We start from the raw sequence: 21,849 nt of genomic DNA, 5'->3' as shown, positions 1-21,849 counted from the left end.
AATCATTTCACCACTTTTTTAGCCCATCCTTTGCAAGGCCACAGGAGACAAGAATTCTGACACATAGTCAACGCCTAGAGACGATGGTACAGGAGTATCTCCAAGTAAACATTCAAGCCATGACTGTGTCACTGGACCCTTGCTCTTTTTGGGCTACCAATCTGGATAAATGGCCGGAGCTAGCCACTTACGCCTTGGAGATCTTGTCATGCCCTGCAGCCAGCGTTCTGTCTGAACGTGTGTTCAGCGCTGCTGGTGGTGTGCTGACAGATAAGCGCACGCGGCTCTCCACTGATAATGTAGACAGACTCACGTTCATAAAGATGAACAAATCATGGATCCGAAACGACTTTTCTACCCCTGTGTCATCCTGGGGAGAGTAAAAGCTTGATGATTGGTTAAAATCACCTCACCAACCGTTTTAAGCTTTCAAATTACTAATCATGTTTATCTGTATCTTGGCTGGAAAATAATTTGGGCTTTGTAGCAGTGTGCAGCACTGATTCTATTAGGCCATCTATAATAAGCTCCACCAGATTTAAAATTACTAATCATGTTTATCTGTATCTTGGCTGGAAAATAATTTGGGCTTTGTAGCAGTGTGCAGTACTGATTCTATTAGGCCATCTATACTAAGCTCCACCAGATTTAAAATTACTAATCATGTTTATCTGTACCTTGGCTGGAAAATAATTTGGGCTTTGTAGCAGTGTGCAGCACTGATTCTATTAGGCCATCTATACTAAGCTCCACCAGATTTAAAATTAATAATAATTTTTAGCTGCATCTAGCCCGGAAAATAATTTTGTGGCTTCGACATGCGCAAGACACATAAGTGCCTTCTTACTGCACTACCTGCAACATGACCCTCATATTGTCAGAATTCGAAGTAATCCTGACTACTGGGTTGCCACACTCTTAGATCCCCCAAACTTTTTGATCAACCTTTTCATTTTAATAAAGACCAAAAAAATGGTCATTTTTGAAATTATAAGCATTAGCAGGTTATTAGAAACTGAAATCAAATAGTTTTCAGCTCAAAACTTTATTCTAGGTGATGTTACATTTTCACATAGGACCCCTTGTTCGAAAGGAGCTTCTGAACTCTCTCGTCCATTGAATTTGTCAGGTTTTGGATGGTTTCTGCTTTAATTGTTTTGCATGAGGACAGAATACCCTCCCAGAGCTGTTGCTTAGATGTGAACTGCCTCCCGCCATCATAGACACTCCTTTTGATGATGCTCCAGAGGTTCTGAATGGGGTAGAGGTCAGGGAAGCATGGGGGTCACACCATAAGTTTGTCCCCTTTTATGCCCATATCAGCCAGAGATGCAGATGTTTTATATGCAGCATGAGATGGTGCATTATCATGCATAAAAATGATCTTGCTGTGGAATACACGGTTCTTCTTCTTGAACCATGGCAGGAAGTGCTGTTTGAGAAACTCCACATACATTATGGAGTTCATCTTTACCCCTTCAGGGATCCTAAAGGGGCCGACAATCTTTCTCCCCATGATTCCAGCCCCGAACATTACTCCACCTCCTCCTTGTTGGCGCTGTAGCCGTGTTTGCGTGGGGTGTCCATCAACCAGCCATCCTCCACTCCATCCATCTGGACCATCGAGCGTTGCACGGCACTCATCCGTGAACAAAACAGTTTTGAAATCAGTCTTCATGTAATGTTTGGCCCACTGGAGCCGTTTCTGCTTGTGTGAAGTGGATAGAGGAGGTCGACAGGATGGCGTATGCACAGCTGCAAACCTCTGAAGGTCCCAGCATCTTGTTGTTCGGGGGACGTTGGAGGCACCAGCAGCTTCAAAAACTTGTCTGCTGCCATGACAAGGCTTTTTTGCCGCTGCTCTTTTAACCTAACGTAATTGCCTGTAGGAAAGAGTCCTCAATTTGCCCTTATCAGCATGCACACGTGTGTACTGTGAATCAGCTACATACTTCTTGATTGCCAAGACACTTCATCCTGATCATCGCACAATGTTGATTGTAGTCATGCCTTGACCTAAACACTCCACAATTTGTTGCTTCTCAGCAGCCGACACATCCTTTTTCTTTCCCATTTTGGCAGAAAATGTAGGCTGCTTAATAATGTGGGACAGCCTTCTTAAGTAGTCTTGCCTTTCATTGGACACACCTGCCAAACTAATTAGCACAGGTGTCTGCAATTGCTTACAGTGATATAAAGAGCCCTGACACACATCACCATCAATGAGTTTAACTGACAAACAAAAAAATTCTTACCTTATCACTCCTAAACACTTTTTACATAATAATTTGGAACACAGTGTACATGTGCTTTTCCACAAAACACCAGTGGTTCACGTAGTGAATCTTACAGTTCTAACTTGCCAACCGTGGTCTGTATGGAGTTGTTCAATAAAGGGCCCAAAATTAAGATAACATAGACGGGAGAGGTCTCTATGAATTCGAATTCCTAAGTATTTGATACCCTGTGAGGGCCAGGCAAAGGGAAAGTTGGACTGGATGGAATCCTGTATGGATTTGGGGAGGGAGACATCGAGGGCCTCAGACTTCGCTGCATTGATTTTAAAATTTGACCATGTAACAAAGTGATCTATTTCAGCCATAACAGCAGGGATGGATATATGTGATTGAGTGATATATACTAGGACATCATCAGCAAATGCAGAGCACTTGTACTCGGTGCCTCCCACCTCAATCCACCTAATATTGGCATTATGGCGAATTGATGAGAGCAGGTGCTCCATCACTAGGATGTATAAGAGAGGGGACAGAGGACATCCCTGCCTTGTCCCATTGGTGATAATGAAAGGTGATGAAAATGTTCCATTTATCTTCTGCCTAGGTGACGTATTGCGATACAGGGCTGTGATTTTGCCTATAAAAGGGTTCCCTAGACCCCTACCCCAAGCTTTTTAAGAGAATAATATATGGCGTGCCAGGAGACTCTAAGGAATGTTTTCTCAGCATCCAACGAGAGTATCTAATTACAAATTTTTAACTGCATCTAGCCCAGGAAATACTTTGTGCCTAGTAGCAGTGTCTGCTAGTCAGCGGATTATCCCAGCTGTTAAGCAAGCTACACCACCTGTAGTTTGGACACTTAATTTTTTCAAAGGAAATGGTTCGGGCCCCCGGGACACTCAGTGAAGAGCACCGGGGAGGCACCCCAAGGCACAGGGGCTGGGACTGGCGGTAGGACGCCTTGCGGTGGACCGCCAAGGTCGATCCTTATAAAAGCTTTTTAACTGCAGCAGCTTTAGTGGACGCTACTGGAGCTTGAATTACCGCGGCTGCTGGCATGAGACTTGCCCTCCAATAGATCCTTGTAAAAGGATTTAAAGTGTACTCATTCAAATTAGAAAAACAATTTAAATTAAAAAGATTAGACCTGCCTCCACCACAGGGGGGCTCGCTCGACCCACCAGCGGACAGGCACCAGTATTGGGAGAGGGGGGCTAGCCGTCAGTGTCCACCGCAGCTCTGGCACAAACTCGGCGACACGGAGGTCACACGGGCAGGAACGGACTGGCCGTGTCTGCTTCGCACTTTTTTGGTTTTAGAAGGGCATGACATGCCTATATCTGCGTCTCCCCCTCCTTTTACTCCTCCACTTCTTTTCTTTTCACATGACTATATGTACTTGTCACTTTTCCATGTGTTAGTTGTGTCTTCTGAGCAGTTTGTCAGCTTTTGGACACCTTTGAAGATGTTTTCTATGTGTTTCTATGTGTTTTTGTTTGCCTGCCATTGGTTTTAACGGTGTTCAAAGGTGTTTGACGAACAGTTCGACGAACAGTTCGGCGAACATATGGGTGTTCGACGAACTGAACCGAACTCGAACACTACGGGGGTGGCTCAACACTAGTTTTGAGGCCTTCCGCAAGTTCTTGCATTACCAAGATAATGCAAGGTGTCCTGCACGCGATGACCCGAACTTTGATCGTCTTTTCAAAGTTCGGCCGGTCATCGAGCACTTCAACAACAAGTTTGGAGAAGTTTACGTGCCCCAAAGGGACATCTGCATGGATGAGTCCTTAATTTCTCTTAAGGGGCGGCTTGGATTCCGGCAGTACCTGCCCAGTAAAAGGTCCAGGTACGGGATCAAGCTGTATAACTTTGTGAGAGTACCTCAGGGTACACTCACAAGTTTAGAGTTCATGAAGGGAAGGACTCCCGGATTGAACCCCCTGAATGCCCCCCTGTTCTGGGAGTGAGTGGGAAAATTGTGTGGGACTTGGTGCACCCACTGCTGGATTAAGGTTATCACCTGTACGTGGATAATTTTTATACAAGTATCCCGCTCTTCAAGTCCTTCTCTGCGCGACATACCGCAGCTTGCGGTACTGTCCGCAAAAATCAGAAAGGCCTCCCAACGACGCTAATTGGGCAGCTGCTCAGAAGGGGTGAGAGCAGAGCCCAATGCAGCGACCACCTGTTGGTGGTCAAGTACAAGGGCAAGAGGGATGTCCTTCTCTTGACCACCATACATGGTGATGGCAGCACCCTCAGCATTGTAAGAGGTTCCACTACACAGGTCGCCAAACCAGACTGTCTAGTGGGGTACAACAAGTACATGGGGGGAGTTGATCTCTCCGATCAAGTCCTCCAGCCATACAGTGCTTTGAGAAAGGCCAAGGTATGGTAAAAGAAGCTGGCCATGCACATTGTTCAGATGGCAATGCACAACGCTTTCTTTCTGTCAAAATGTGCAGGCCAGACTTCTGCGTCGTATCTTCACTTTCAGGAGACAGTTATCAAGGCCCTGATATTTGGCAGTGGTGGCGGAGCAGGTCCCACTACTTCTGGAACTGAAGGATCTCGAATTGTACCGGGCCAGCATTTCCCGGGGCAGATCCCTCACAGCGGAAAAAAAGGTAAGTCACAAAAGAAGTGCCGAGTGTGTTACCGAACGGGAATACACAAGGACACCATTTACCAATGTGACACCTGCCCCGACAAACCTGGCCTCTGCATGAAAGACTGCTTCAAAAGGTACCATACTTCCATGGACTATTGAATTAATTTCTGAGGTATGACAACCTACACAGCTGACGTAGTGTTCGTCAGGTTGTCATACTTCAGTTGTGTAGTGTTTGTCAGGTTGTCCTACACAACTGGCGTATAACACTACATTATAAAATTGACAAATCAAGTAACCATTCCACAAGGGGGCACTTGTTGGGCATTTCCACTGTTTAGGCACATCAGGGACTCTGAGAACGTGACATGACTCCCGCAGACCATTCCATCAAAGTCTGCATTCCAAAGCGTCACTCCTTCCCTTCCAAGCTCTGACATGCACCCAAACAGTAGTTTTATCCAACACATGGGGTATCAGCGTACTTAGGAGAAATTGCACAACAACTTTTGGGGTCCAATTTCTCCTAGTACCCTCGTGAAAATAAAAATATTGCGGCTAAAAGAGCATTTTTGTGGAAAATAAATGATTTGCATAAACCTTTGCAAAACACTTGCGGGTTCAAAGTGCTCACCACACAACTAGATAAGTTCCCTGAGGGGTCTAGTTTCCAAAATGGGGTCACTTGTGGGGGAGATCCAATGTTTAGGCACACAGGGGCTCTCCAAATGCGACATGGTGTCCGCTAACAAATTGGAACCATCTCGCGTTTGGAGAGTCCCTGTGTGCCTAAACATTGGAGCTCCCCCACAAGTGACCCCATTTTGGAAACTAGACCCCCGGAGGCACCTATCTAGATGCATAGTGAGCACTTGGAACCCCCAGGTGCTTCACAAATTGATTTGTAAAAATGAAAAAGTGGAAAAAAAACACTTTTTTATTTTTACGGATTAATTTGTGAAGCACCTGGGGGTTCCAAGTGCTCACTATGCATCTAGATAGGTGCCTTGGGGGGTCTAGTTTCCAAAATGGGGTCACTTTGTGGGGGAGCTCTAATGTTTAGGCACACAGGGGCTCTCCAAACGCAACATGGTGTCCGCTAACAATTTGAGCCGATTTTCCATTCAATTCGTTAGCGGACACCATGTCACGTTTGGAGAGCCCCTGTGTGCCTAAACATTAGAGCTCCCCCACAAAGTGACCCCATTTTGGAAACTAGACCCCCCAAGGCACCTATCTAGATGCATAGTGAGCACTTGGAACCCCCAGGTGCTTCAGAAGTTAATCCGTAAAAATAAAAATGTGTTTTTTTTTCCACTTTTTCATTTTTACGAATCAATTTGTGAAGCACCTGGGGGTTCCAAGTGCTCACTATGCATCTAGATAGGTGCCTTGGGGAGTCTAGTTTCCAAAATGGGTCACTTGTGGGGGAGCTCCAATGTTTAGGCACACAGGGGCTTTCCAAATGCGACATGGTGTCCGCTAACAAATTGAATGGAAAATTGTCTCAAATTGTTAGCGGACACCATGTTGTGTTTGGAGAGCCCCTGTGTGATTAAACATTGGAGCTCCCCCACAAGTGACCCCATTTTGGAAACTAGACCCCCAGGGCACCTATCTAGATGCATAGTGAGCACTTGAAACCCCCAGGTACTTCACAAATTAATCCGTAAAAATAAAAAAGTTTTTTTTTTCCACTTTTTCATTTCAACGAATCAATTTGTGAAGCACCTGGGGGTTCCAAGTGCTCACTATGCATCTAGATAGGTGCCTTGGGGGTCTAGTTTCCAAAATGGGGTCACTTGTGGGGGAGCTCCAATTTTTAGGCACACAGGGGCTCTTCAAACGCAGCTAGGTGTCCGCTAACAATTTGAGCCGATTTTCCATTCAATTTGTTAGCGGACACAATGTCGCGTTTGGAGAGCCCCTGTGTGCCTAAACATTGGAGCTCCCTCACAAGTGACCTCATTTTGGAAACTAGACCCCAAGGCACCTATCTAGATGCATAGTGAGCACTTGGAACCCCCAGGTGCTTCACAAATTGATTTGCAAAAATGAAAAAAAAAAAATACTTTTTCATTTTTATGGATTCATTTGTGAAGCACTTGGGGGTTCAAAATGCTCACCACCCGTCTAGATAAGTTCCCTGGGGGTCTAGTTCCCAAAATGGAGTCACTTGTGGGGGGTTTCCACTGTTTAGGCACATCAGGGACTCTCCAAACGCAACATGGCGTCCGCTAATTATTCAAGCAAATTTTACAATCAAAAAGTCAAATGGCGCTCCTTCCCTTCCGAGCCCTGCCGTTCGCCCAAACAGTGGTTTTTCCCCACATATGGGGTATCTGCGTGCCCAGGGGAAATTTCACAACAAATTTTGTGGTCTATTTTTTGTTGTTACCGCTGCGAAAATAAAAAAAAATGGGTCTAAAGTAACATTTTTGTGAAAAAAGTTAAATGTTCATTTTTTTCTTCCACATACCAAAAATTCCTGTGAAGCACCTGAAGGGTTAATAAAGTTCTTGAATGTGGTTTTGAGCACCTTGAGGGGTGCAGTTTTTAAAATGGTGTCACTTTTGAGTATTTTCTGTCATAAAGACCTCTCAAAGTGACTTCAAATGTGATGTGGTCCCTAAAAAAATGGTTTTGTAAATTTTGTTGGAAAAATGAGAAATCGCTGGTCAATTTTAACCTTTATAGCACCCTAACAAAAAAAAAATTTGGTTCCAAAATAGTGCTGATGTAAAGTAAACATGTGGGAAATGTTATTTATTAACTATTTTGTGTGACATATCTCTCTGATTTAAGGGCATAAAAATTCAAATTTTGAAAATTGCAAAATTTTCTAAATTTTCGCCAAATTTCCATTTTTTTCACAAATAAACGCAAGTGATATCGAAGAAATTTTACCATAATCATGAAGTACAATATGTCATGAAAAAAACAATCTCAGAATCAGGGCGATCCGTTGAAGCGTTCCAGAGTAATTACCTCATAAAGTGACAGTGGTCAGAATTGTAAAAATTGGCCTGGTCATTAACGTGCAAACCACCCTCAGGGGTAAAGGGGTTAAAAAGCAATCCAGAGAACACAGTTTTTCTGCACCATTTGCTTGTTGACACCGCATAATACTACCAGGTCCTTTCCATATTACAGCGCTAAAAATTTAAAACTGTGTTTTCTCTGTCACAGAGATCACATATAAGTTTTCAGAAAAGTACTGCCATTTCTGACCTCCATTAAAATTTGTTTCAGTGTGTCAGTGAAGCAATTGACACCAGTTTGCTGCTCAAAATAGTTACTTACAGGCCAGGTATTTAAAACTGTACTTTGTCCGTCACACGGATCACATATAAGTTTGCTCCAAAATCAGTCATTTGTAGTTAGCGTGGAAGATATTGTCCTCCATTTAAAATGGGCAAGGCACGTGGCAAGGGAGGGGGAAGTGGACGTGATGGTGATGATGGTGCATGCAGAGGCCGATGCCGTGGAAAGCTGAAATTGTGCCACAACAAATAACCACATCTTCTCACTCGACCTTCCTGTCCCAATTAATAGGGGACCGAAGAACACCACTATTGAACACAGAGCAGTGTGAAAAGGTTATTGGTTGGATAGCAGATAATGCTTCCAGTCATTAGCCACCACCACCTCCACCATGTCTTCCACATGGTCAAGTCTCAGTAGCTGTGAGTCTGGACCGCATATTCCTCACCCTGAACCTCCTTCCTCTCACCATGCCGAGTGCCCAGAGACAACTGATCCCACACTTGGACACTCCAAAGAGCTGTTCACTTTTCCATTTATAGATTCAGGCCTCTCGCCCGGTCCACTTGAAGCGGGGCAAGAGGAGATTGCATGTAGCGATGCCCAAATATTTGAGCAGCCACGGTCACATGAAGGCGATGGTGGGAAAGTGTCACAAGAGGTGGACTATGATGAGATACAATTGCCAGAAAGTCAGGATGAGGACCAGAGTGCGGAAGTGGAAGATGAGGTGGTGGATGATATAGTCACTGACCCAACCTGGCAGGAGGACATGCAGAGCGAGGACAGCAGCACACAGGAGGAGGGAGGCAAAGCACCCCAACAGGCAGGCAGGAAGAAGCAGTGTGGTGGCTGCAGAAAGAAGGCAGGCAACCGTTCCCCCTAAAACCAACACAAAGGAAGTTGCCAGTACAACTGGTTGTTTTTAAATACGCTGCCGATAACCCCAAAAAGGCCATTTGCAGACCAGCATCAGCAGGGGTGGCAAAACAACCAGCATGACCAGGCACATGGCAGCAAAGCACCCGACTTTGTGGGCCGAAACCCAGGGTCCAGGAACAGTGGCTGTGGATGGCACCACTGCTTCTTCCGCTGTTGTGCCTGCAAGCCAGTCCCCTGTCCATGGTGCATGCGAAGATGCCTCCTACCTTGCACCTGTCATTGCACACTCTCAAGTGGCAGCATTAGGAAGCACGTCCACGTCCTTGTCTCAGTGCAGCATTCAGTTATCCATACCCCAGTCCTTGGAATGCAAGCGCAAATACGCAGCCAACGCCCCACAGGCCACTCTACTAAATTCCCACATTTCGCGACTGCTTGCGCTAGAAATGTTGCATTTTAGGGTAGTGGAGATGGAAGCATTCAGCAACTTGATGGCAGCGGCCATTCCTCGGTACTTGGTCCCCAGCCACCACCATTTTTCCCGGTGTGCCATCCCCGCATTACACAAGCACGTGTCCCAAAACATTAGCAGTGCCCTCAACAACGCAATTACCAGAAAAGTCCACCTAACCAAGAACACGTGGACAAGTGCTTGTGGGCAGGGACGGTACATCTCGCCGACGGCACACTGGGTTAACATAGTGGAAGCCGGGACCCAGTCGGACCTTGGGACAGAACACATCTTCCCAACGCCAAGGATTGCGGGCTCTAGGTAAATCAGGGTTGCCCCCACAGTCTACAGCTCATGCACCTCATCCTCCTCAGCCTCCACCTCATCTTCAGCCTCCATCTCTGAAATGACCACATCAGTCACAAGCTGGAAGCACTGCTGCACTGCCTCGGCCAAGCAGCAACAGGCTGTGCTGAAGCTAATATGCTTAGGTGACAAACCGCACGATGCTGAAGAGTTGTGGACAGCTCTGAAAGAGCAAGCAGATCTGTGGCTTACACCGCTGAACCTACAGCCAGGCATGGTCGTGTGTGACAATGGCTGTAACCTGATGGCAACTCTGAGGCGAGGTGAGCTCACACACGTACCATGCATGGCCCATGTGATTAACCTCGTGGTTCAGCAGTTTCTCAAATCCTACCCGGAGCTGCCGGATCAGCTTGCTAAAGTACACTGCCTGCTTGCCCATTTTAGAAAGTCACCTACAGCTTCCGCCGCCCTTGCCGTGTTTCAGCAGCGTTTGCAGCTTCCGGCTCACAGACTGGTATGTGATGTCCCCACGTGTTTGAACTCTACACTGCAGATGTTGGGATGGATTTGTGAGCAGAAGAGGGCAGTTGTTGAGTACCAGCATCAACAAGGCCGTCGGTATTCAGTTCAAGCTCCACACATAAGACCTCAGGAGTGTACATGGATGTCAGACATATGTACCATCCTCCAAAACTTTGAGGACTCCACCAAGATGGTGAGCAGCGATGATGCCATAATTAGTGTCACCATCCCGTTACTCTGTCTTCTGAAACGCTCTCTGCTCACAATAAAAGAGGATGCATTGCAGGCAGAGCACGATGAGATGGAGCAAGGAACCATACAGGGTGATTACAAACAGCCCAGCCTCATCTCATCCCAACGTGGATTGGGTGACAATGAGGAAGAGAAGTAGGAGGAGCAAGAACAGGAGACAGTTTCATGCGCTATAGACGGTACTACCTGTGTAGCGCCCCGTGGGCTCGGCCACTACAGGGGTATTGCACCTCTGCCAGAGGTGTGGTATTCCACTCCCAGGTAAGGATGGAGTATGGACCAGGGCACAGTTAGCTGCATACAGCACACTCACCCCATTTCCGAGGGACAGCTCAACGGTACTCCCATTAGACAGAAATGCTGGTACGACAGACCATGTCCCTGGCTGAAGTGGGGAGGGGGGAGGAATACCCGGTGATGTAGGAGCAGATAGGGGACAGTTCCTGAGCGTAGGTAGGAGCCCATTGGTTGCTGGTCACCTGGGCTCATGGCTAGAGGGAGGTATAAGAGGGGGGCACCATCTTAGGACACAAGTCAGTCTGTGCAGAGAGAGGAGAAGACTGGGAGTAGGGGCTCTGTAGGAGCTCTACTCCAGAGTGGGCCTAGGGAGAGGCCGAGGAAGAGAGTGGAGTGGAGAGAGAGAGGAGGTGAAGGGGAGCTGTGGGTTCCTCTCTGTCCAGCTCCACGAGAAAGGAGAAGAAGAAGGAACAGGAAAGAAGAAGAAGAGAGAGAGAGAAACAGAAGGGCTCAGGAACAAGAAGGTGGAAGGGACCCTAAGAACCCACGAGAATACAGGGTGAAGGGTCAGGCAGATTAAGGGTACCGGATCCCAAGTTGGTGGAGGAGAAACAACCCTCAGCCAAAGACCGGAGGCTGTGACCATTTATTGGTGCAGCACCTCATCAAACCTGCTAGGAAGGCACCATAAAGGACAGCGGAGAACGGGATCCACGTTTAACTGCACAAGTCCGCGGCAGCTGGACAAAAGTGGGTCACTGGTGAGACAGGCCAGAGGAAGGATTGAAGGGGGTCCTGAGCCATACTTCTGAGCTGCCTGGGAGTTGACCGAGCCCCACACCTGGTGGACGCAGCACGGCTTGGGTGGTCACTACCTGTACAGAAGTGACCCGGAACAAATGAACTGTAAGTAAAGACCCTGGACTGTAACTTGTTGTCTGTGTGCTCCTTTGCGCCTCCAGCACTATTGGTACCGGGACTCTCACCACCATCACTCCCACCATCCACTACACTGCCCTGGGGCCGCACTCTTCCCGTGGGGAGTCACACCATCCCAGCTGCATACATCATCAGCCCCAGCGGTCTGCCTTGCAGCGGCGGTTCCTAATAACCGCAATCCACGGGTGGCGTAGTCGGACATCACTTAAAACTTATAAAGGGACTACCACTGCTCTGACCACCCTGAGCCACGGAACCGGGTCGCCACCACTACCCCCCAGCGTCTCCCTACTGCCCGGCTCCGAGTGCCCCACGGCCCAGGGGGCGAGTCACCTGCACAACTGTCATACAGTCTGTTCAGCGTGGATGGCCAGAGGACAGAGAGGAGGAGGAGAGCATGGTCAGTCATCCTCTTGGTGAGGACATGGAAGTCTTGCCTGTTAGCAGTCTGGCATGCATGGCTGAGTTTATGTTACGCTGCCTTTCCCATGACCCTCGCATTCTCAAAATTTTGGGTCACAGTCATTACTGGTTGGTGAGACTTCTAGACCAATGCTGCAAGGAGAACTTTTTATCTCTTTTTCATGAGGCAGGCAGGTCTGTAAAAATGGGGCAGTACCAGAAGGCCCTTGTTGCGGAACTATTAAAAAAATTCCCATCTGAAAATGCTGGCGGCAGAGGTCACAGTTCGTTAGACAATCAAGTGGTACAGGCGAGAGAGACACAACTTTAGTCCAGCAGGGGAACACTGTCAAAGTTCTGGGAGAATTTTCTCAGCCCCTCCCATCGCACAGGCCCTGAGGTGTGGGGTACTCTCACAAGGAGTGCAAAGTTTGGGAAGATGCTGAGAGAGTACCTTGCCGACTGTACCAACGTCCTCTGTGCCTTTTAATTATTAGGTATCCAAGCTGGATACGTGGAATGAACTGGCTCTCTACGCCTTGGAGGTCCTGGACTGCCCTGCCGCTAGAGTTTAATCAGAACGGGTTTTTAGTGCCGCTGGTGGAATTATAACTGATAATCACATCCGCCTGTCAGCTGAAAATGCTGACAGGCTGACTTTTATAAAAATGAACAAGGGCTGGATTGGGCCAGACTTCTCAACACCTCCGAATGATAGCAGCATAACATAAACTCAAATCCAGTGTCTTTTTTTGGGAGGTGTATTCCCATGCACTTCTTCACACCCACAAATGGGTGTATGCTTCCTGATTTTGGCTATTTGCTTTTGTCCTACTCCTTCTCATGATCCTCATCCTCCACTACCATATCACTAGGGTGACCGTGGTCCATCATGCAACACCCACATCATTTTTTTAAAGGGTGTTTATGATGCCCGCAAAAAAAAAAATGTATACAGTATGTTCATGTATACCCCCAAGGGGTAAATGTTTGTCAGCCCATACACTTAGTGCATGGGCATTACAAGTATTGAAGACCCGCTCCTTTCTATTGGGAACATTTTTTTATGAGGCCCACTAAGTCTCTTCCAAGGGGTATTGGAGTGCCTCCCAATTTTTGGCAGCCCTTGAATTCACTGCATAGGCGAACATAATTGGATACCCTCTCCTTTTTAATGGGAATTTGTAGTTACTGTGGCCCTGCTAGATGTGTCTTTAAATTCTTAGTGGGGTTTTTCCTAAATTTGGGCAGCCGTTGGACTCACTGCATACCCTATAACTGTATAGCAGACCCTCACCTTTCTAATGGGAACATGTCGTACTTGTTACCTTAGCCCTGCTCTATGTGTCTTTAAATTCTTAGTAGGGTTTTTCCTAAATTTGGTCGGCCGTTGGACTCACTGCATACCCTATAACTGTATAGCAGACTCTCTCCTTTCTAATGGGAATTTGTCATTACTGTCGCCCTGCTCTATGTGTGTTTAAATTCTTAGTGGGGTTTTTCCTAAATTTGGTCAGCAGTTGGACTCACTGCATACCCTATAACTGTATAGCAGACCCTCTCCATTCTAATAGGAACATGTCGTACTTGTTACTGTGGCCCTGCTCTGTGTGTCTTTAAATTCTTAGTGGGGTTTTTCCCAAAATTTGGCAGCCCTTGCAGTCACAGCATGGGCATTGCCACTATAGGAGACCCGCTCCTTTATAATGGGAACATTTTTTACACTTTTTTTACTGAGACCCTCCTCTATGTCTCTTCAAAGGGGTATTGGGTTGCGTCCAAATTTTTGGCAGCCATTGCAGTCACTGCATACGCAATAACAGTATAGGAGACCCACTCATTAATAATGGGAAAAACAAGGCATAGCCGGCTGATGGTTGTCTAACATTAGCGAGGGCCCACTGCTGGCCTTTCAGCAATAGTAAGGGCCGCCTGATAGCCCTATAAAAATAGGCTTTGTGACTTTCAGAGTCCCTCCATCATAAATGAAAAAGGATGTGTCTGATCACCACATTGCCAGCTAAGGTTGTAAAATGTTAAAATAGCATTTCCCAGTGAATGCATTTGTCTTAAAAAATAACGTAAAAAAAAATAAAAAACAGCAGGATCTTTCTTTAGTATTAAAAACAGAGTCGCCAATGTAACCTCAATGTAATCACATTGTTCAGCTCCTGTACCTCCTTCTCCATCTCCGAAATGACCACATCAGTCACAAGCTGAAAGCACTGCAGCACTGCCTTGGCCAAGCGGCAACAGGCTGTGCTGCAGATAACATGCTTAATGCTTAGGTGACAAACCGCCCAGCGCTGTGGAGTTGTTGAAAGCTGTAACACAGCAGCCTGATCTGTGGCTCTCACCGCTGAACATACAGCCAGGCATGGTCGTGTGTGACAATGGGCGGAACCTGGTGACGGAGAAATGAAAGCCGGAGTAGATACGGTTTCTCTCTATGCCAGTCCTTTCACCGAGCTAAAGAATATGGCTGTGGTGAAATACAACTCCCATTGAGAAGCCGTTTCAGATTGAAAAACATTGTGCCCACCAGAGGATTTGATTCTGAGGGCTCACCTTTCTCCCCCGCTCAAGAGCCCCATAGCAGCTGCAAAGTTAGCGCTATCATAAACTCTCCTGATGTAGAAGCCAGGGCACACCAGAGGATTCTCTAGTGAGACCGTCGAACCCTGCCGAGAAGCAGTCCAGGCTAAGAAAAGTGTGTGGAAAGGTTCCCGAACACTATATGGCTGCTTTTTTACTGAGGTGGAAACCCACACAAACACAGGGAGAACATACCAAATCCTTGCAGATGTTGTCCTTGCTGGGATTTGAACCCGGGATCCCAGTTCTGCAAGGCTTCAATGCTAACCACTGATCCAATGTGCTGCCGTTCAGTCTCTAATATCTAACAGGCTAGAGAAACTTGCACCTACTGCCACTCTATCTTCAGCTCCTTTGTGAGAAACTAATGTATTTGGGCAGCCACTCAGTCTACCAAATAAAATCCCTGAGAAGGAAATTGGGGATGGCTTCGCTACTGTTACTGGGGGCAGTGTTAATACCATGGCGTCGTACCATAGTTTACTGGAAATATTCCAGGCTGGTAGGAGGCAAGCAAATTCCCACAGAAAAGTACCAGCAGTAATATTCAGGGACACGCGCTTGTAGAAGGCGGAGACAACACAGGGAAAGATAGCGATGGCTGGAGACCGAGTATGGTCACGAGACATGAGGTTGTGAAAAGATTCCACCTCCATGAGCCTAAAAGGCCACATTTCAAGTGCAAGTGACTCGCCCCCTGGGCCGTGGGGCACGCAGGTCCGGGCAATAGGGGAACGATGGGGGTAGTAGTGGCGGCCCGGTCCCGCGGCTCAGGGTGGTCAGACCAATGGCAGTCTGCTATGCGCTTCAGATAATGTCCGACTACGCCACCCGTGGATTGCGGTTATTAGGAACCGCCGCTGCAAGGCAGTCCGCTGGGGCTGATGACGTGTGCAGCTGGGATGGTGTGACTCCCCACGGGAAGAGTGCAGCCCCAGGGCAGTGTAGTGGATGGTGGGAGTGATAGTAGTGCGAGTACCGGTGCTAATAGTGCTGGAGGCGCGAATGAGCACACAGACGACAAGTTACAGTCCAGGGTCTTTACTCACAGTTCGTTTGTTCCAGGTCACTTCGGCCAGCAGTGACCGCCCGAGCCGTGCTGCGTCCACCAGGTGAGGGGCTCGGTCAACTCCCAGGCAGTTCAGGAGCATGGCACAGGACCCCCTTTTATCCTTTCTCTGGCCTGCCTCACCAGTGACCCACTTTTGTCCAGCTGCCGCGGACTTGTGCGGTTAAACGTGGGCCCCTGTCCTATATGGTGCCTTCCTAGCAGGTTTGATGAGGTGTCGCACCAATAGATGATCACGACGACTGGTCTTTGGCTGAGGGTTGTTTCTCCTCCACCAACTTGGGATCCGGTACCCTTAATCTGCCTGACCCTGCACCCTGGATTCTCGTGGGTTCTTAGGGTCCCTTCCACCTTCTTGTTCCTGAGCCCTTCTGTTTCTCTGTCTCTCCTTCTTTGCAGTTCCTTTCTGTTCCTGTTCCTTTCTCTTGGAGCTGAGATGAGCCAGAATCTCAGCTCCCCTTCACCTCCTCCTCAGCCTCTTCTCCAGGCCCACTTCTCCTTCTCCTCTCAGGCCCCGGCCTCTTCCCTAGGCCTGCCTCTGGAGCAGCACTCAGCCTGAGCTGCTGCTCCCTGTCTTCTCCTCTCCACAGAACGAACCTAGATCTAAGATGGTGCCCACCTTTTATACCTCCCTCTAGCCATGAGCCCAGGTGACCAGCAACCAATGGGCTCCTACCTACGCTCAAGAACCGCCCCCTATCTGCCTCTACAGCACTGGGTGTTCCACCCCTCCCTCCCCACTCCAGCAGGGACATGGTCGGTCGCGCCTGCACTTACGTCTAGTGGGAGCACCGTTGAGCTGTCCCTCGGAAATGGGGTGTGTGTGCTGTATGCAGCTAACTGAGCCCTGGTCCATACTCCATCCTTACCTGGGAGTGGAATATCACACCTCTGGTCTGAGGTGCAATACCCCTGTAGCGGCCGAACCCTCGGGGCGCTACACAAGAAGCTGCCCAGAAATCTGGCAGTTTAGTATTATTGCCTGTGGGTGAGTGTCTGGCTGGCTGCATACTTGCGCTTGCATTCCAAGTAACAGAAAGATAAGCAGATGGTGGCCTCTATCATCATCATGGCCTCACCTTAGCACTATGAACTCTCCCGAAGGACAAGCCAGTGCCCACCGGAGGAGTCTCCGGTTTTCTGGTGGGTCTGTCCAACCCTGCCGAGAAGCAGCCATGGCTAAGAAAAGTGTGGGAGAAGGTTCCCGGACACTCTTTTTTAGTGTGGATCGGACATGCTTATGCATGTCATTTCTCAAACCGCATTGCAGATCAGGCCATTGCCCAACTCTGTAGTCATGAAATTAAATGCGCAAAGAAAGATGTTTGTGTATCAAAGCACCACCGACAAGTGCGAGTTGATGTTGGATGGGCTGCCATTGCTACTTCTACAAGCTGCATTAGAGGACTTCCTGGGAGAAATGACACCCAGAGTAGATACGGTTTCCCTATATGCCAGTTCTTTCACCGAGCTAAAGAATACAGCTGTGGTGAAATACAACTCAGCAAAAATAAGCTGTGGACTAGCTCCGTACTGTCCTTCCCAGTAAGTGCACTGGGGAGGGCACGGGTAATGTTGTGGGACCTGTGCTTGTGGAAGGCGAAGACGATACCGGGAGAAATAGTGGTGGATGGGGACTAAGTATGGACACCCGGCCGCCACTGGCATGAGGTTATGAAAAGTTTCCGCCTCCACGAGCCTAAAAGGCCACATTTCAAGTAAAAGCAGCTTTAGAGGACTTCGTGGGAGAAATTACAGCTGGGTAGATATGGTTTCCCAAGTCCTTTCACCAAGCTAAAGAATATGGCTCCGTACCGTCCCTGGCCACATTCACTTGACCACGTGTTTGTGGTTAGGCGGTCCTTCCCAGTAAGTGCACTGGAGAGGACACGGGTAATTTTCTGGGACCCGTGCTTGTGGAAGGCGGAGACTACACCGGGAGAAATAGAGGCGAATGGGGACCGAGTATGGATACCCGGTCGCCGCATCCATAAGTTGTGGAAAGCTTCCGCCTCCACGAGCCTAAAAGGCCACATTTCAAGTGCAAGCAGCTGTCAAAAATTTGGCAGTATAGTATTGCAGCCTGTGGATGGCTGGCTGGCTGCATACTTGAGCTTGCATTCCACGGAATGGGGTAGGGACAACTGAACGCTGGATGGTGATTGTTGTAAGTCTGCAACAACAGGTTGGAGGCATCTTCGCATGCGCCCAGGATCACTTATGATGGGCATACTTTTAGGCAGTGAACTGTGAGTCAGAGATGCTTCCAGAGGTATTCCCCATGCTGTTCCCATGTATTTTCAGCACTGTATGCATGTGTCTGATGATGCGTCACACACCACATGGCCAGATAAGGTTGTAAAATGTTAAAATTACATTTCCCAGTGAATGCTTTTGTCTTGGTTGAAAGCAATGCAAAAGTGCAAAAACGCCTCAAAAACACTACGTGAACATAGCCCAAGGTATGGAGGAGTATTTTTGTTTTTGTTAATAAGTAATATAGTGCTTATCGCGTAGTGTAAAAAAAGTTCTGCCCAGCAACAGACAGCAGGGTCAGAAGTAGTTAAGTGTTAGGACTAGCCCACAGGGATAGGGATAGGACTGTGTTTCCTGAATAGAGTTAGAGGTTGGAGAGTAACAAGTGCAGTGCTGTCAAGGGGTGATCCACAGCTAGAAGAGATTGGAGAGAGAAATAGCAAGATCTTAAAGAGAGTTACTGATGAGACTGAGAGACCTCCCAGAAGGTGTTATCAGATAAGATGCCGAGTCACAAGAAACCCGAGAGCTTGCTAGTGATGAAGGTAATGGACCTAAAGAGGACTGAGAGCGTGTGACTAGTGGGGGTACAGAAAGGTAGATCCAGGGCGTCCATAGTGATAGGACGCGGAACCACTGAGTGAGTAGAGAGAAACTCGCTGATCAGGACTGTGGCATAGAGGCTGGGTTGTGGAAATGTAGAGAGACAAACAGATAAGCTACAGAGCCCTGGAGTAGCCTACAGAGCAAGAATGCATTTGGAATGAAAAGGCTTCTTACAGTAAAGGAAACGTGCTTAAACCTGTGTACCCGCTACCTCTTGTGCATAACCCTTATCAAGTTCAGTAAAGTCCCCTTAAAATTGTATAGTGCTGCTGAATATGTTGGCGCTATAAAAATAAAAATTATTATTATCATATATTATAGTCCCTATGTTTATTAATCTTTGGAATTTGTGGTCTTGGCCAGCCAACACTATTGGCTAAAGGTGGCTTGCACTGGCGAAAGGCCCTCAGAGCTCCAACATCCGCACCCAGCCAGGACCCACTTTTTCATGTAGCGCGCCGAGGCGTGACAGGAGAAGACGAGTGCCTCACCCACAGCTACCGCCCTGCACCGTGTAACACCTACACGAAGATTGACAGAAAATGACATTACAAAAAGTACAATTAAAAAATTAATAAAAAAAGATTAAAAAGAAAGAACATGTTTCAGTATCTGGTTTTAATTAGTTAAAACAATGAAGAGAAACATTCTCTTTAAGGTTTGTAAAGCTGCTGTTAATGTTGGTCAAGAACCAAAAATCTCTTTATTTTCTGCCAGACATTGATGTTTTGTTGACTTTTTTTTGTAATTTCAGGTTATATTGGAACAATCATTTGTTATTGTTTAAACACTTCTGTGATATGACTCAGTGGTAAAGCTTCTGTAGAACAAAAACACCCACACGGGAGATACAGCAACTTCACAAATATGATAATTAACAGTTTCACAAATCTGCGGATGCATAGTGTGATAAAGGATGATGAAATGTATTTAACGTTTTATGGATGATTTCAAAAGAAGATCTTGTTTTAGAAGTTAAGCTGCTACATAGAGATCTATACATATGTATTTTTTCACAGGTAATTAAAAGTTGTTTGTTATAATTAAATATATTATTTGTAGAGGCAGAGCTGAAATTAATAAGTAGTACAACTATATTAACAAATTGGTATCCTGAAATTCAATCTGGATCTTTTTCCTTGTGTTATTGGGTCTCAGCATCTGATTTTACAGTTTTAGGCATTATGGTCCAATAAAGGTTGTAAAGAAGAGTGATATAAAGCATCCTGGAGTTTGGAAGAAGAAATAATATTTGTTATTACCATGCTTAGTGTTCAAAATAGGTTTGCTTCCTCTTATAAATATCACAGACTATTGCTGCATGATCCTCAACACATACAGCGGGGAAAAAAATATTTAATCAGCCACCAATTGTGCTAGTTCTCCACTTAAAAAGATGAGAGACACCTGTAATTGACATCATAGGTAGACCTCAACTATGAGAGACAAAATGAGAAAACAAATCCTGAAAATCACATTGTCTGATTTTGAAAGAATTTTTTTAAAATTTTGGATGAAAATAAGTATTTGGCCAATTACAAAAGTTCATCTCAATACTTTGTTATATATCCTTTGTTGGCAATGACAGAGGTCAAACATTTTCTGTAAGTCTTCACAAGGTTGACACACTGTTGCTGGTATGTTGGCCCTTTCCTCCATGCAGATCTCCTCTAGAGCAGTGATGTTTTGGGGCTGTCGCTGGGCAACACGGACTTTCAACTCCCACCAAAAGTTTTTCTATAGGGTTTAGATCTGGAGACTGGCTAGGCTACTCCAGGACCTTGAAATGCTTCTTACGAAGCCACTCCTTTGTTGCCCTGGCGGTGTGCTTGGGATCATTGTCATGCTGAAAGACCCAGCCACGTTTCATCTTCAATGCACTCAAAATTTCCCGATACATGGCCCCATTTATTCTTTCATGCACACGGATCATTCGTCCTGGTCTCTTGGCAGATAAACAGCCACAAATCATGATGTTGCACCCTCATGCTTCACAGTAGGTATGGTGTTCTTTGGATGCAATTCAGCATTCTTTCTCCTCCAAACACGACAAGTTGTGTTTCTACCAAACAGTTCAACTTTGGTATCATCTGACCATATGACATTCTCCCAATGCTCTTCTGGATCATTCAAATGCTCTCTAGCTAACTTCAGATGGGCCCGAACAAGTAATGGCTTAAGCAGGGAGACATGTCTGGCACTGCAGGATCTGAGTCACTGGCAGCGTAGTGTGTTACTGATGGTAGCCTGTGTAACATTGGTCCCAGCTCTCTGTTGTTCATTCACTAGGTCCCCCACAATAGGTGTGGTTCTGGGATTTTTGCTCACCGTTCTTGAGATCATTTTGACCCAACGGGGTGAGATCTTGTGTGGAGCCCGAGATTGCGGGAGATTATCAGTGGTCTAGTATGTCTTCCATTTTCTAATTATTGCTCCCACAGTTGATTTCTTCCACCAAGCTGTGTTGCCTATTGCAGATTCAGTCTTCCCAGCCTGGTGCAGGGCTACAATTTTGTTTCTGGTGTCCTTCGACAGCTCTTTGGTCTTCACCATAGTGGAGTTTGGAGTGTGACTGTTTGAGGTAGAGGACAGGTGTCTTTTATACTGATAACAAGTTCAAACAGGTGCCAGTACTACAGGTAATGAGTGGAGGACAGAGGAGCCTCTTAAAGAAGAAGTTACAGGTCTGTGAGAGCCAGAAATCTTGCTTGTTTGTAATTGACCAAATACTTATTTTCCACCAAAATTTGAAAAAAAATTCTTTCCAAATCAGACAATGAGATTTTCAGGATTTGTTTTCTCATTTTGTCTCTCATACTTGAGGTCTACCTATGATGTCAATTACAGGACTCTCTCATCATTTTAAGTGGGAGAACTTGCACATTTGGTGGCTGACTAAATACTTTTTTCCCCTCTGTACATGTTCAACAGCCAACATGCCTTGCTATTCTTAATATTCAGTGTTGTAGAAAAGTTTTAGGCCGGAGTTGAAAAAAAATACAGCAAAGTAGAAATGCTTTAAAAAATAGAAGTGCTACTAATGTTATAAATTAACTAAATACAGAGTGTATGAACCAAAGAGAAATCTACATCCAATCATCATTTGGTTCGACCACATATTGCTTTTAAAACAGTATCAGTTCCTCTAGGTACATTGACACAGAGTCAGGGATTTTGTACAATTATAATTAGTTGTAGCCATCTATAA

The sequence above is a fragment of the Phyllobates terribilis genome, unplaced genomic scaffold, assembly GCF_046119375.1.
Source record: "Phyllobates terribilis strain yellow unplaced genomic scaffold, ASM4611937v1 Scaffold_13__5_contigs__length_258822181, whole genome shotgun sequence".
Taxonomy (NCBI): Eukaryota; Metazoa; Chordata; class Amphibia; order Anura; family Dendrobatidae; genus Phyllobates; species Phyllobates terribilis.
This window is presented reverse-complemented; position numbering follows the sequence as displayed.